The sequence below is a fragment of the Cydia fagiglandana genome, chromosome 5, assembly GCF_963556715.1.
Source record: "Cydia fagiglandana chromosome 5, ilCydFagi1.1, whole genome shotgun sequence".
NCBI classification, from domain to species: domain Eukaryota; kingdom Metazoa; phylum Arthropoda; class Insecta; order Lepidoptera; family Tortricidae; genus Cydia; species Cydia fagiglandana.
In genome coordinates this window covers 12,851,422-12,864,065 of record NC_085936.1, presented here as the reverse complement: position 1 = coordinate 12,864,065, position 12,644 = coordinate 12,851,422, and positions in this window count along the sequence as shown.

The window sequence follows — 12,644 nt, the reverse complement described above, 5'->3', positions numbered from 1 at the left end:
TAAGAGCAGAGTAGAAAATGAACTAGAGAGGAAAATAAAGGCAATTCGTTCAGACAATGGTAAAGAGTACTGCAACAAAGACTTTGAAGGCTTCATGCGCAAACATGGAATTGAACATCAAACGAGCACTCCGTACTCACCGCAGTCGAATGGTCTCGCGGAGCGAATGAACAGGACCCTGGTAGAACGAGCCAAGTGCATGTTATTTGATGCTAACCTGCCAAAGCCCTTCTGGGGTGAAGCGCTGGCCACAGCGGCTTATGTCATCAACAGGTCCCCCACAAAGGCAATTGATGGCAAAACACCGATGGAGAAGTGGTCTGGTAAGAAGCCTGATCTGTCAAATTTAAGAATTTTTGGCTCTGAAGTTATGGTACAGATACCTAAAGAAAAACGCCAAAAATGGGATGCAAAGTCCAGAAAACAGATATTTGTCGGCTACTGTGAGTCTTCCAAGGCATACCGAATACTTGATCCTGAAACGAATCAGATCACGAAGAGTAGGGATGTGGTATTTTTAGAAAATGTCAGAAAATGTGATAACAACATTTACATGCCTTGTACATCCGACAGTAACGAAGCAGAACAGCCACCTGAAGAACCCTGCAAAGATGAAGTAGAAAGCAACGTGGAACCGTCTTCAGGTGACGACTACTTTTCTGGCGACAATGATGACTCATCTTACATACCAGAGGACTCGATTGGGCTTGATTCACCAACACGTGATTATGACTTACGTCCGCGAAAAGCAGTCCAGTATGCAGAGAAGGATGAAGTTGATACAAGTTACTTTTGTCCAATACCTGATTTGAATGACCCTCTGACTGTTGACCAAGCTCTCTCATCTCTCCAGGCAGACCAATGGAAGAAGGCCATGCAGGAAGAATACGATTCTCTGATTAAGAATCAAACATGGTCTCTGGTGGATTTGCCTCCGGGTAAAAAGGTTCTGCCCTGTAAGTGGGTGTTTAAAACGAAAACCAATGAGAAAGGAGAGGTGACTCGATATAAAGCGAGATTGGTTATCAAGGGATATGCTCAGAAAAAGGGCACTGACTATGACGAAGTATATGCTCCAGTGGTAAGGTACACTTCAGTTCGTTACTTAATTGCACTAGCTGCGAAGTATGACTTAGAGATTTCACAAATGGATGCGATCAGTGCATTTCTTCAGGGTGATATTGATACTGAGATCTATATGTCACAGCCCGAACACTACAAAGAAACCGGCAAAGTGTGTCGCTTGCATAAATCGATATATGGACTCAAGCAGGCTAGCAGGCAATGGAATCTGAAACTGAACGATGCCTTACTCAAAATTGGACTGACAAGATCGAAGATTGATCCGTGTGTTTACTACTTAGTAAAGGGAACAACTATGATATTTATGGCAGTGTGGGTCGATGATTTCTTAATCTTCACTAACGATAAGAAGACTACCGCTGAAATCAAAGATAAATTGAACAAGGAACTCTGCATGAAAGACCTTGGTGAAGTGCGGCAATGCATTGGCATAAATATAACTAGAAATTGTGAGACAGGTGTGATCATGCTGGATCAAGAAAAATACATCAAGCTCATGTTGGAACGTTTCGGGATGTCCGATTGCAAACCGGTGCGCACTCCGATAGAAGTGAATGCTAAGTTTGAAAACATGCCTGAAAACAGTAAGGATACCTTTCCATACAGAGAAGCGATTGGATGTCTGCTTTACTTGGCATATGTCACACGACCTGACATTACTCACGCAGTGAATAAGTTGAGTCAGTACTGTAATAGTCCGGGATATCAACACTGGCTTGGAGTTAAAAGGATTATGAGATACCTTCAAGGAACGAAAAGCTTTAAGCTGTGTTATGTGAAAGATGACTCAAAGGGAATAATCGGATTTTGTGACGCCGACTGGGCCAATGATCCGCTGGATAGGAGATCGTGCACGGGCTATGTTTTTTTTTTTTTATTATTATTATGAATGAGCTTACTCATGGCCACAGACTAGCCGAGGCGTAGACGTGGCCTACGATGGAGCGAGCTCGCCCAGAAGGTGCCTGTTCACTCTTGATTTGAAGGTTGCCGGGTTATAAGAACACGGAAATATAGACGCCGGCAAGGAATTCCATTGCTTGGCAGTGCGCATAAGGAAAGTAGAAGCAAAGCGCTTCGTGCGAATTGGTGGAATATCTACCAAGTAAGGATGGAAACCGGCCGTGCGTCTAAAAGTCCGATGGTAGAATGGGGACGGTGGAATAAGCTCGTGTAGCTCTTGGGCACACTCCCCGAAGTGCAACCTGTAGAATACCGACAGGCTGGCGACTTTCCGCCGATGGGCCAAAGACTGAAGCTTAGCCGTTAGCTTCTTGTCGCCAATCATCCTCCTGGCTCTGCGCTCCACTGAGTCTAAAGCGGCGAGTTGGTATTTAGCTGAGCCATCCCACAGGTGGCTGCAATACTCCATACACGACCGGACTTGAGCTTTGTAAAGTGTTAGAAGCTGTCCAGGTGTAGTAGTGCAGTATCGCTTCACCTTATTTAGGACGCCCAGCTTTCTGGCCGCAGTTTGTGCTTTAGACTCAATGAAGCTGCCGAAGCTGAGGACTGAACTCAGCTCCATGCCGAGGAGTTCCAGGCTGTCGGCAATAGGTACAGATGCACCCCGGAAAGAAGGAGTCAGGTCGAATGGACTCCGTTTTGCGGAAAATAGACACGTCTGCGTTTTGGAGGCATTGAACGTGACCAGATTGTCATCACCCCACTGGGAAACGAGACTAAGGGTCAAGTTCATTCGCTCAACCATGGCCTCTCTCTGTGAACGTATATCCTCCCTGCTGTCCCCTGCACTAGCCAAATATCTCTCAACAACCGTACTGTCATCTGCATAACCTACAATGCTGGGTTGCAGCATGTCGTTAATGTGGAGCAGGAAAAGGGTTGCGGAGAGAACAGACCCCTGAGGAACACCGGCGTCAATGGCCATGAGGTCTGAAGAGCAGCCATCAATAACTACTCTGATCGACCGTTCACTCAAGAAATCAGATAGCCAGCTACAAAAGTCAGCAGGGATGCCGTATGCAGGAAGCTTGCTAAGGAGACTTGCGTGCCAAACCCTGTCAAAGGCCTTCGAGATGTCCAGTGAAACAGCAAGCGCTTCACCGTTCCTCTCGATGGCCTCGCCGCAGCAGTGCGTGACATACGCTAAAAGATCCCCAGTAGACCGACCTCGGCGAAAGCCATATTGACGGTCACTGAGCAGATCATTTGCTTCGAGGTATGCCAGCAGCTTGCCGTTAAGTACCCTTTCCATGACTTTACAGAGCATGGAGGTAATGGCGATTGGTCGGTAATTGCAGGGATCAGCACGACTACCCTTCTTGGGTACTGGCTGCACGTTTGCAAGCTTCCAGGATTTCGGCACCGTTCTTGTTTGGAGAGAGAGGCGGTACAGGCGTGTCAGTACAGAAGACAACTCAGGCGCACACTGCTTTAGTACACGTGCAGGTATACCGTCTGGTCCACTGGCCTTATTCACGTCAAGATTCTGCAGAGCTCGGCGTACCTCTTTTTGATGAATAGCAAGTCTCTGCATAGAGGAACTGCATTGAGGTAGCGTAGGTGGAAGTTTTGAGCCTGCGTCTAGACGTGAATTGCTCGCAAACAGAGAAGCAAACAAGTTTGCTTTCTCTGTCGCGGAGTGGGCCAGTGTCCCATCAGGTTTCTGCAGAGGTGGCAATGTGGGTCGGCAGAAGTTGGATTCGACCGCTTTCGTATTTCTGTTCCAGAACGGTTGCATTTCTTGGAATTCTTGTAAGCAACAGACCGTAGCACTCTCAACGGCAGAGTCCGAATACATGGCGATGGCTGCAGCGACTCAGGAAGCTCTGTGGCTGCAGCAACTGCAGGCTGAACTAGGCCAAGCTGAAGATAGTGCGCTACCTATCCATTGTGACAATCAAAGTGCTATAAAATTAGCCACCACAGATTGTTATAAGGCGAAAACCAAACACATAGACATTCGCTTGCATTTTCTGAGAGAAAACGTTGTGAAGGCTAAAGTGAAGTTCTTGTTTGTGAACAGTGGTAATATGGTGGCTGATAATTTAACAAAAGGGACTACTTTTGAGAAACATGCTTATTGTGTTGGTAAAATGGGTATGCGTTCTGTAGGGAGTGTTGGAGATTAAGAACGCAACCTCATTAGATAGGTTTATTTTTCTGTTTTACTGACATGTGATGTCATGTCACTTTTCTTGATTCCGTCAATATATAAAATACGTTTATTCCCGTTTTATTTAACTCAGTTATCTTACAAATAACCATCAGGTTTTACCAGCCCACGGTGTACCACTACAGTCGCTAGTATTTACTAAAACTGATACGATATGATATTTTTGAAATATGAATACGCTTATTAAGCGTCGCTTACATTGGTTTGTCATACGCGAACGCTTGTCAGATCTCAGTAGACGATGTGAATACGGGACCTGTTGCTTGGGGCGCTTCGATAAATAGCTCGGGGCACGGAATGCCGATTACAAACGTTAACTTGACTTGACTTAAATAATGCTCACCGCTTATTTTAGCCCAGGGTCGTAGAGTAATATGAATATATTATTTTTGGATGAAATTTAATGTCCTTTAATGTAGAATTGGCATTTTATGCAGAAATACAGCCTGTCAATGTCAAGTAATCAGCCTTAGCTCTACTTCGCTACAGAATAAATAATAGTACTAGGTACGGAAGACTCACTCTCTAACAAAACGCGTCTGTTACGATCAGCACAGATATGGCCGCTAGGTGGCGACAGCGCCATGTGCAGCTTATGGCTTTCCCCAAAATGGGGAAATGGGGAATGGGGTGGAACGGATGTACTTTTAGCTACCTGTAGCAAAGCGACGAAATCGCGGAGTGAGCCTCGCCTGACTTCACATTAAAACTGTATAATGTGGTGTAGGTAGTTACGTTAGAACGATCGTTAGGAAGATGTAACAAATATTTCCCGGCAGTAACTTAGGTTTACCGCCACATCTTCGTGCCTTCATTGGTGGCGATACGTAAACGGCTTTATTCGGCATGGCGCCCAAAACGCAGACTCATCTTTCTTCCTTTTGTAAACCGCTTTGCCCGATTTTTTCTTCGTTGCAACGTATCAATCTCTCCTTATCCACACCGGCACATAAATAAATCGCAATTAAGTAACCTAAGATCGGGTTTCTTTTCTATCTTCAGTATTATGTTTCTGCTGCATACAACATAAATGCTCATACTCTGTGCTACATACCTACCTATTTCATCCCCGAGAAAACGGAGACGGACGGTATGTGCATTTAGGGTGAGACTGGTGAGAGTATGTTTATCTTTTTGTGTTTCTTTTGAAAAGAATGTTCTCAAATATGGCCAAATCAGACATAACATTTTTTATGTAAAAATATTATGATAGGTAAACGTACTAGTGCTCGACATGCTAATGACAATAATTTATGACACTTCGCTGTCACCTCTATTGACAATGACTTAAGTTTTAAGATGACATGTACCTACTGGGACCGCGTCGAGCACCAGTACGTTTACCTACCAGCATTCTTGGATCTATTTAGTTAACGAATGGGATCTGTTATTTTTTGACTAGGTTTAGAAACGTTAAATTTAATAGAGTTATATTTTACTAGCGTGAGCTAATACATGTTCATTTTACTGCCGAATACAAGTGACGTTTTTAAAATACGTCGTTGAATAATTGCCATTCAGCCCGGGCGCTCAATCCGCGCGCCACTAATGGCCGCCGACGCACGTCAATTGCGAACACAATCCAATTTCACACCAATCACCAGCTTTCCGCCTCAAAAATTTATTTTGCATGTGGGCCGTGGGCATAGGGACATACAATACAATTTATCTCTTAATAGCATACCTCAAGCAACAAGCGTTGTACTGTTTATTATAATATCGCTCCTTGAGAAACAGCGTCAATATACAAAATGATTTGTGCCTGAAAATTCTTTTTCAAAAATGGAACAACGTTACTATTCGAATCGTTCCTAATTTTGTATAGTGACACTATGTTTCTCAAGGAGCGATATGCTTAATCTTGTAAAAAAAAACTACTTAGTAGGGTTATATTTGTGTGTCAGGGTTCACGCCTACCCATACATTACAAATCATATTAAATTAAATTATATGAAGTATTATGGCAGTTCTAGGGCAGAACTGAGAACAACTACAATAGTTTACCATGAACTAAGTACAAATATAAATATGTGCATACATATTTCAAACAAGCTTAGCTAGTGGAAGCACAGCCACGCATGGCAAAGTGAACTAGCGTGAGCAGTACTGCAATTAGCGAATTGTGCCCAGTATTTCATGGAAATCAGATATCCGTTTTCAGAATTCCATTAATAATGAATGATTTCGCTTTTATTTATAGTAAATGAATTGCACGCAGCATTGAGGTTTTAGAACGATATCAGCCTGTCAGTTAAACGCAAAGGGTGACAGTTCCAAACAACTGACAGGCATGATATCGTCCGGCGAACTGGTAATCTGTGGGTAAATATGTGGAACTAGAAATAGGTGTCGGTATCCGGCTTAAGACGAAACAGGAGCTGAGTTTTAAACATTTTAGGTAACGGAACCCGTCTCGCTAACGGAAGCGGCTCCTAAAACTAGTGCGATAAGGATAGAGGACAAGGCGAAAAATCTCAAAAATTGAGGTTTCGTACTCGACTGTTTCCTCCTCCAAAACTTAACCATTCGTAACCAAATTTGGAAATCTAAATGATTATGAAATTATCTGTGTTGGACCATTTGCTTTTTTGGCTAATTGATATCAGTTTTGAATACTACGCCTCTCATTGCGGCATAGTCAATGAGGCCATTTCGGCCATTTTTGAAGGGCTCTAGGCCTTAAAAAACAAAAATATCAAAAATAGCAAAACGGTCCGACACAGATATTGACAATATTAATCGGTCGGTACACGGAGGAAACATTCGAGTACGTTTGTATGGAGAAATGACCACTCCTGTTGGCTCTTAACATATCAGTTATTAGGTGCCATGTTATACGCAGCGCGCAGCGTGAACATTAGGTAAATAAGCTATTAGGTCCGATGGGCGTAAAAACTGTCAAAAGACCAATGATAGCGTAGCGTGGCCGTGTCTATCTGCTGTAAAAAAACCTTAACAGGAATTTTGATTAAGTACTTCACATATTTTCCCAAATACACATTAAAGTCGAATTTCTACTACAAGTACTTGGTAGGTACACAAATACCCGTATGTTCGTGACTAGAGAGCAGAAGCAAATAAGAGCCTTTTCAAACTACGCGGTGTCCCGCTAACGGCATGCAGTCGTTTAGAAGTAAAACAGATTGCGGCGGTGTCCTGGCTCTTTGAATAAAACATTAATGGCATACCTTTCACGCGGTGAAAGACGCAGACCTTGCCTACTTGCCGTGTATTCTGGACATTACCTATTTGAGCTGCATTCGACTCGGAATCGATATAAGTAAGACCTCGGTCATGTGATATTGTGTCTCATTTGATCCTGTTATTGGAAGTAAAATCAAATGTTTATATGGAGTTCTATTTGAATTTACATTCTGGTGTCGAAATAATGTCGAAATGATGTCATTTTATTATCATGCACGCGCATGTCGCTTTTTTGCAAATGATAAAAAAAAAAAATTACGTTATGTACCTACTACACTAGATATCAAAATGTAAGTTTGAACTGGCATCATGGTACCACTTGCATTGAAGAAAAAAAAAGTAAAATTGAGAAAAAGTCTGACATCTGCACTTGATATTCGTAGGTAACCGGAGTTTTAACCGGAGGCATAATCAAGGAACACATTAACATTTTTGGTTTGCTTTAGGTAGCTTAGGTAGATAGCGCTCTCGTTTCGAGTTAGTGAGTTTAGCTAACTTAGGTAGGTAGCGCTCTCGTTTCGAGTTAGTGAGTTTAGGTAGCTTAGGTAGGTAGCGCTCTCGTTTCGAGTTAGTGATTTTAGGTAGCTTATCGTATCGGTATGCGATGGTAATAACAGTGCTTCTATTTGTGTCAAAGGTGACGACAGGCGCCTGATGTTATCAGAGCATAACATGAAATAATGGCGTGACTACACGTGCTTAGTAAATAAAAATGAAATGTATTATTGATGGTGAACATTCAATTTACTTTAGCCTTAAAGGTAACTAGAACAAAGTTAGTTTGGAAGATTAGTCTATATATACTATTTTCAAAATATAGTTAATGTCAGTATTCACTTATATCTACAAGCAATGGCTTTATGATCTTAGCGACATGATAAGTACTGTACATGTACATGTAAGTACCTGTGTATTAATGTCCTTTATGCATACGGGCCCGGACCCGGGACCCGGGTATGTCCTTAAACTACGTCCAAGACCACCGGTGGACGGGCAGCAGCGTCCCTCAAATTCGGTGTACTCGACTGCGATCACCAACCCGCCTGCCAAGCGTGGCGATTATGGCATTCACTCCCCAAAAGGGGGAGGCCTATGTTCAGCAGTGGACGTCTTATGGCTGAGATGATGATGATGATGATGCATACGGACTCCTTTAGTAAAAAAATGCGATGATAGAGCAATTGGAATTTAAGCCATTGTTAACGAAGCTCTGATACAACACAACAATAATATGCTTAGTAACGTAAGTTCTAATAACAGTAACCTTTTTAGGGAACGACATAACCCAAGTAGCATGGAAGTGTCGGCAACATCAATATAGCAGCCAATTAAGAACTTAGAGTGATTTAAGGGACGTATAAGAGTGTCAGAAAAGATTTAAGCTGTATAAAAGGTACTTTACAGACATTATACAGCTCAAGCTGTATAAAATCATTATAAAGGATTCTGCGGAAGCATGGGGTGCTTTATCAGAATATAAAAAATCTACTATAAAACTAAAAGTGTTGTGAGAGACTACAAGCTAATTATATCGTAAAAGCTGTATACAGGCTGTATTGTAGTAACACTTGGCACTTTTAGCTGTACAAAAGTATCTGTCAACTCCGTTTTAAAACATCAAGTGTTGTGAAACACTACAAGCTAATTTTATCGTAAAAGCTGTATACAGGCTGTATTGTAGTATCACTTGGCACTTGTAGCTGTACAAATGTATCTGTCAACCCCGTTTTAACGCTATTACTTATGGCGTAATCTTACTCTCCTATAAGAATAGTAGTTGTATAACTTCTGTCTGTAAGGGTATTATAAAACCAAATGAATAAATGGCAGCTATAGTACAGCTTTTTTCTGTATTATTGATAGAGTCGCTTATCTCAATCTTTTGGCGTAATTTTACACTCGTATAAGTATAGTAGTGTAATGATTTCTGAACATAAGTGTATTATAAAACTAAAGGAATATATGATAGTTACAGTACAGGTTTTTTATTTGTTATACGGATCTCTAAAGAGAATTATAACTTATGTACGGAGAACCGAAATACAGCCAAACGAATACAAATATTCTATTATAAAGCTGTTTTAATTACAAAAGCTGTAAAAGACACTCCATTTATTACACAGCACAGCTACTAAGATTATAATGCTCTCCAACTATCCTGTAGGCTGTTTAAAAATTGTCGCCATTTTACAATAAAAAAAAAACGTATTTGTTAATATAATTAAAGAAATACTTGCAAATATTTAGAAGACTAACGCCGTGTTATGATTACCAGCTAAAATAAATTGTTTAGCCTTAGAATTAATATTTATAAATATTTTTGATACTCTAACCTTAAAAACAAACAGTAACTTTACCGATTTTTGATATTTTCCTTATGGTTTCTCTTTGTTATTTTGTAGGCGCGTAAATATTTTGCCAGAAAAGATACACAGGTTCACAATAAATAATAATCCGCACTTACAAATAATGTAATATTCCATTCAAGTCCTGTATAATATTTACTTTTACCATCCACTATAACACTTTATTGTCGCCATTACTATATATATTACGAATGAACAAGTTTAAGACATTTTAGTTTCTTAAATGATTATTATTCTCTTGTAATTCTTTCTTATAACTCATTTAAAACTTATATTCTTATATCGTACTTATAAGAGATTATATGTAGTGTTAAGGTTTCCTGTTACACCGAAATATAGCTGTAATGCAGCTATTATGCAGCTTATGTATTGCTTATACAGCTACTCTACAGCTCTAATAACGCCAAAGGCTGTATAATTTGGGCCCTTTTTTTACTTATAAGGGCTGTATAAGCGCTTATACAGCCTTTGTACAGCCTAACTGTACAGCTTATAGTATACAAATAAACTTTAATACAGCTTATATACAGCTTGCAATGCTACTTGGGAAATGTAACTAGGTAATTTCGTTTTATTGTAATAACAAACCTTGCAAAAATGAACCCCAGAGGGCTTGTGTTGTACTATAGAGCCCGGCACCCGGTGGCCCTCGTCTGAAGGGTCAATTAGCGTGTCATTTGTGTGCTGGCCACTTTTCTCATGTCGCGCGCCTACTATCTGTACAACGGGTCTCTCGGAGGTTCTTTGGAAGCGCTTATCCAAACAAATTTTATCATACTGAAACGTCTGCAAGCGATACGGAAATATTCATCACCTCAGACTCAAATTTGCGTAAGAATGTTCTATCCTTAACAAGCACCGGAGTTTCTAGTTATAATGAGGATTCACCAGTAACAATGTGGTTAGCACATACATTTAAAACTTAATTTAATCAAGCAGAAACGTTTACGAGCGATATATATAAGTACAAAAATTTTTTCAGCTTTATCTTTTTTTTTTGCATTCAATTGATCGCACACAAAAAAAATGTCACCCAACCTATTAATTCCAGTCTAAGCTCCCAATAACTTGGCTTATTGAAAATCGTGCTCGACAAAGGTGGTCAAAAGAGCCCTAGAATGGTTGGAACTCGAATTCCACGGCCCACGTTATTGGAACGTGTAAAAATAGGAATGCTTCAGTAAATTGAAATCGAAATCGGTATAGGGTAGACGAAACCGGGGTAATGTGTAAACAGGACGAGATTCGAGATTCTTGGCACGGCTGAATGGCATTTCGTTAGGCCTGTTTTGCGTTTCTCAATAAACTGATGTTTCAATTTACTCTAAGCGCATCCTACGAAATATATTTTCCTATGAACCTATGCAATGTTAGAATCGCGTTACTAAACACAGATTTTGTATAGCGTATATAGTAAATTTGAAAGTAATCTATCAGTTACTTGGAAAATATAACGATTAGAACTAACGATTGCAGGCGCTAACATGTCGAAAACAGTGAAAAGCAAGTGTTATTGAGAGCGGCTTTAGCTTTATTCCTAATAGGCGCGTTGTTACATTAATATTGGTAACAATGGTTACAAGTCTGTTTGTTAAGTACATTTAAGGCCACTTGCACCATCCCGCTAACTCGGGGTTAAGCGGTTAACCGTGTGTCAAATTGTACTGGTGGAATGGTGCAAGTGACGCTTAGTATATATTTTTAACGTACTCGTAAAAATACTCATGGTAAGTTAGGATTTTTTATACAGACATGTTTACAATTTGGAAATTCATTAAGTACGTATACATTTATATGAGGAAGTAAGTTTATATGAGGAATGATATGACGAGCGTTTGTGAATAGAGACATTAGATTTGAATAAGTAAATAAATAGATACCGACAATATATATGTTGCAGTCAAAAGTGTGAACTGGTCAAAAGAACTTTTAACCGACAAAAACAGACAAAACTGCCTTTGACTGAGCATGTTGGTCAAAAGTAGTTTTACCTGAAAATCATACCTATTTCTGGCAGCAGTTTCGTTTTTAGGGCGTAGCAAAAAAAATGACCCTAACCTACCTATCTCTGGGAACAGTTTCGTTTTTTGGGCGTAGCAAAAAAAAATAACCCTAACCTACCTATCTCTGGGAGTACTTTTGACTGATAGTAACAGTCACAATTACTATAAATCAATAATTTTCAGGTAAAACTACTTTTGACCAACATGCTCAGTCAAAAGCAGTTTTGCCTGTTTTTGTCGGTTAAAAGTTCTTTTGACCAGTTCACACTTTTGACTGCGACATATATATTGTACGTTCTTAACCCGTGTTCTACTTTGAGCAGTCAATATTTAATTTCTAAATTTGTGGGTATTGTCTAATATTTATAGGAGTGGTTCAATGTATTATTCGGCGGTCGGCTTTCATTTCACGCCAGATTTACCTCCCGCAGCTCGCAGCGGAAAATGCCTCCTCGAAAGAGCTTATGTGTGGTTTAAGCTCTAATGTATGTAGCCATGAGGCTGCTTCTAATATATCGATTTGATATGGTTTCTCTTTATTTATTTTTCTTCTTAAGTTAGGTTAATTATAATATGAATATAAAAGTAAAATATAAAAACACTTACAAAACAATAAAAAAAAAGTTATAAACACATTATAAAAAACCTAACCTAGGGTGCCGCCGGCATCTGGTTTCTTATTGTTATTTTGATACGACCTTGCGCTAACGCTGATTGGTGCTTACGAAATGCAATCAGTCATCAAAATATTATTGACATTTTTTTATTAAAATACAATTACTACACTGAGAGAAAAGTACAACAAAAATACACTTAGAATTACAAAAATAAACTTAATCCGGGGACAAG